The 4,732-nt window shown below is 39.4% G+C and overlaps 1 pseudogene; it reads right to left on the reverse strand.

Annotated features, from left to right (window-relative positions):
* The window catches only part of LOC107680079 (semaphorin-3F-like), a 24,707-nt pseudogene that overhangs the window by 18,399 nt on the left and 1,576 nt on the right, over window positions 1–4,732 (reverse strand).

Consider the following 4,732-nt stretch of genomic DNA (forward strand, 5'->3'; position numbering starts at 1 on the left):
GTTGACTGTGAAACACAGTAGACTTTAATTATATGCATTTATGGTGTAATTACTACATTTTCGTGTCAATCCATGTTCATATTTACTGCAAACAATGCGCTGTTACTTTAATTCAGCGCTTGCAGCGCAGTAATAGACTCGGTGCGGAAACGATCGCTGCACTGCTGCAGACGCACCACTACTGGAACGCACTGCCAGGTGCAGTGTGAACACTTTAATCCGTTAACATGAGTGCGGAGAAATACGCACCGCAAAAGCACTGCAAACGGAGTAATGTGAACCTGCCGTTATGTGTGTGCACTGCGAGTGTGCATGAGCGCACGGTCTCCAGGAGAGCGTGCGAGCGCTGAATGGTTAAACACGGGCAAGAATTTAAAAAGTTATGCAATTTATAGACTTTAGTGACGATGTGACACTGCCTCGATTGTGTAAGTGACAATTCCTCTGTCAACTGTGCAGCATGCAGCTCGCTTATAGACAGACGCGATGTGTGGTGATTTGAAGCTATTTGCATATTTTGAGAGAGAAAGTGAGAGCGCGCAGGTAATTCACTCACGCTGTTTGTGAAATTACGTCTCACACAAGGTTTTCAAATTACTTTAGAAGTTATTTAAATCATATGATGCGATTTAAATTTTTCCTTTCTCATTGGAGTGTTACAAGCTCTTGGTGCATAAAGAAGATCTGTAAAGTTGCAAAGACTAAAGTCTCAAATCCAAAGACGGAGTAATGTGAACCTGCCGTTATGTGTGTGCACTGCGAGTGTGCATGAGCGCACGGTCTCCAGGAGAGCGTGCGAGCGCTGAATGGTTAAACACGGGCAAGAATTTAAAAAGTTATGCAATTTATAGACTTTAGTGACGATGTGACACTGCCTCGATTGTGTAAGTGACAATTCCTCTGTCAACTGTGCAGCATGCAGCTCGCTTATAGACAGACGCGATGTGTGGTGATTTGAAGCTATTTGCATATTTTGAGAGAGAAAGTGAGAGCGCGCAGGTAATTCACTCACGCTGTTTGTGAAATTACGTCTCACACAAGGTTTTCAAATTACTTTAGAAGTTATTTAATGAAGAAATATGAAGGCGAGTACCTCACCTTCAGCATTATAATTATTTCACCTGTGCCGGACAGAGACTGAGACGGTGCCGCTGCATGTCGTGCCAAACCTCTCACGGCAGCGTCATCAGCTTGAGATCGTTGTTTTGGGATCAGCCTTTTTAGAGACCGCCGATCAAACATCCCAACGTGATTATCGGCCGATAGTGATCGGTAGCTGATCAATCGGAGCACCCCTAATTATGACCCCCAAAACCACCTATTCTCAGACAGTAACTCAACACTTTAAATCTAGTTAAGGTTAAAAATGAATGAAATGTAAATATCTGTTACTGTTGTGTACTGTGGTAAAGAAAGAAAAAATAAATAATTGGCAATAAATGTACTTTTATTTTTATTTTTTACAAAAATACTTAAAAATGACTGCATTTAATAGATTCATGTAAAATGCTAAATATGTTTATTTTGCCATCAGTTGTTGACCCTGTCAGATTTTCAGTCGGACTGTGGTGACAAATAAACAAGATTGAAATAAAAATCAGTTTGAATGAAAACCATCATTTGATAAGAAAAATGGAAGAAGCAGAAGGTTGCACTAGAACAGAAGACCTCTGAACATGTTTAGATTAACAATAACTCCTTGGTATTTAATCTTTTATTTTTACATTCCTGTAGAATGTTTTGTCCGATTACTTAAGAATTACATTTTGTGGTACACAGAACTGAGGAAAGTTTCCATTTAATGGGAATTCGCAGAGCCCCAGTGACACCAAATTGCATTATCTCATCTTAAAATCCAGGAAATGACAAATATTACTGAGCTCTTTAATTTTTTAACAATAAACAATATACAGGATTTGGAGGTTCTCTGGAATATGCTCCATTGAGGAGTTGACACCCACCCAGATCCAGCACGTTCCCCACCTCAACCGTGCTGTCAAGATCCACCATTTGTTTTCAGCCAAGAACTACTTGGCACTGAAAAGGAAACTATGCTAACACATGTTCGTGTGTGTATACATAATTAGCTTTAATATGGGAATAAAATTGCTCCCTACAAGCTAAATCTGACAAAACCTTCCTACATCCAAATACATTCTCAACTAGAAACATGATTCATACATAAAATATTGTTCTAAAAATACAAAGGGTGTGTTCCAATTAGCATACTTATGCACTATTACTGTATTTGCCTTTTTGTGGTATAAATAGTGTGAGTAGAATATTCACACTGAAAATTCCAACGAGAAGTGCAATTGAAATACCCAGATGTTGCATTATTTAACCGAGAAGTGTGCAGTGTTGAGTGCTTTAATTACGTAGCGAAGGGGAAGGGGCTATCAAGAGTATTTAGCGGTCTAAATGTCATACGCTAGAGAGTAAAGTACATAGTGTATAGCATGTCATTTGGGACACAACTAAAATGTTTTCTTCAAGAGGAAGGGTGTGGGTTATGGTTAGTCTATAGCATTCTGTATACAACTAGCTTTATATAACAACAACAAAAGTCTGGTACGCCCTCATTTAGACTAAGAGTGTACATGTGTGTGTACATACGGGCATGTGGGTGTATGCAAAAGAGAAAGAGAGAAGCTGAGTATTTGAGTATGCATAGACAGGTAATGGATAATGTTTGTGCTCACCTTTAAAAGCCAGGTGTACTCTGGGAGCGGAGCGATGTGTGCAGGCCACTTCAAACACAAACAAAGCCAATATCAACAGGAGGAGTCTCGTTTCCATTACTCTCATAGTTAGACCCATTCGCAGGCAACCTATACAAAACCACACAAAGGAAAGAAAATAAAACAAGGTGGACATGTAGAGAGAAAAGCACGGGAGAGGCTAAATTTATCACCGATTTCGACAAAGGAAGAGGCTGAAATGACAAAGGAAGAACAGACGAAGGACGAGAAGAGGAAAAACTAAGCTTGGAAATAAATGAGAGATGAAGAGGAGGAAGAGAGATGGAGACAATTCGATTTAGACAGACAGCAGAAGGAACAGAAAGCAAACATTACTACTGTACTCTACTATGTTGTATATTTAGCCTTGACTTTTAACAGCCAGAAAAATCCCAGCCTGTCACACCTTCCTCTATTCAACTCCATGCAAAGACAGAGGTTTCAGGCCTGCATTAGAGGGTCAGCATTTATGCAACATGGTGTCAGTTTTATTTTAGGAAAAACAGGTGCCGTTAATCATCTTCATCCACTCGGTACAACTGCACAGACTGATTTGAGAGTTAACAGATTATGATATCGTAAGAGCTGTGGTTTGTGACCAGTGTACGAGAGGTGGAACTCCTGCAGGAGTGGCGTAATGATCACAGATAAACTTTTTTTTTTTCGTTTTAGAAATGTAATATAAAATATTAAATCTAAATAATATTTAAAATAAAAACTTTACTAATTTACTAAAGATAACAATCAAAAATACATGCCAAATACTTAGGGGGTTGTTTTTTTCTTCATTATGATATTAGGACATTTTTACACCATGCTCTCAATAAAATACCAAAAATAACTGTAATTAATTGGTGAATTCCCAATATTGTATGATTGAATTGCATATTTAACATGCTTTAGAATAATTGAATAGACCCCCCCAAAAAATTGAAAATTCCCCAAAAATCACTGATTGTGATTTAGAGCTTATGGGGTCACACGCCTGGGAAAAGCTGGAGGTGGCAAATCACTCCAAGCTGCTGCAAAGCCCCGTCACGCTGCTCATTGTTATAACTTGGAAGATCTCGCTGGAGTCAAGGGCTGCGACTGCTGCCTCTTTTAGATCAGTTTCCATCAGGTACTGATCCTGGGCTCCGGTGTATGACATCATCAGCTGGCCAGTGATGTATGTGAGTGATGTCAGCACAGCAGGGACTCACATACTTGGGATTTGTATGTCCATAAATTCTCTTCATTGGAGATACACGATTAAATAAGCTTAAATCCCATGCCAGCTTACAGATTTTTTTTATTAGCACTTAGAAATACTGCATCTGTGTGTATGCCACTGCTTTGCTTTAAGGCAAAAGTTTTGACACTAGGCAACTCACTTATTTCTTTTCCACAAACTCACGCACACACAAACACAAACACCAGTCCAGGCTCTGCCAGCTGTCACTGGTTCAAATTCACATTCAAAGTGCATCTAGGGGCTTGTCCAGGAATGTACTACATGTCCAAACTGCAAAATGACATAGAGAGAGTGAGAGAGAACTGTAGATTGCATTGAAAAGTTGGTAAATGAGAGCGGAGAGTAAAAAAAAGTCACTGGAGATAGTTATCTCTCTGCATGTTCATGTAGATGTGTATCATGACTGTAGACATCAGACTGGGATCATAGCTGCTGTGTTAGTGTTAGACAAGAGCAAAGAATGATTGGTCTGAAAGCTGCAAATGCACATTTGTGATCTTGGGTGCTCTTGTGAAAGACTACGAAAACCAACAAATAATTGATATCTTTTCCAGCTCAAAGCGTCCTCACTTTTGAACCCGATTTTAAAAATCCTCTGATGTTTTACTGTGTTTCACTGGCTTTTGATATAACTCACACTCTATGCAAGATCAGATCTGTCTTATGTCTCCTCTCCTTCACATATTCAACAGCACCAGTCACTCAGGTGTTCTTACATGTTGGTTCTGGCACTGGTTTGAGGGGAAAGAGTAGGAAG

The sequence above is a fragment of the Sinocyclocheilus anshuiensis genome, unplaced genomic scaffold (assembly GCF_001515605.1).
Source record: "Sinocyclocheilus anshuiensis isolate Anshui unplaced genomic scaffold, SAMN03320099.WGS_v1.1 scaffold13, whole genome shotgun sequence".
Classification (NCBI taxonomy): domain Eukaryota; kingdom Metazoa; phylum Chordata; class Actinopteri; order Cypriniformes; family Cyprinidae; genus Sinocyclocheilus; species Sinocyclocheilus anshuiensis.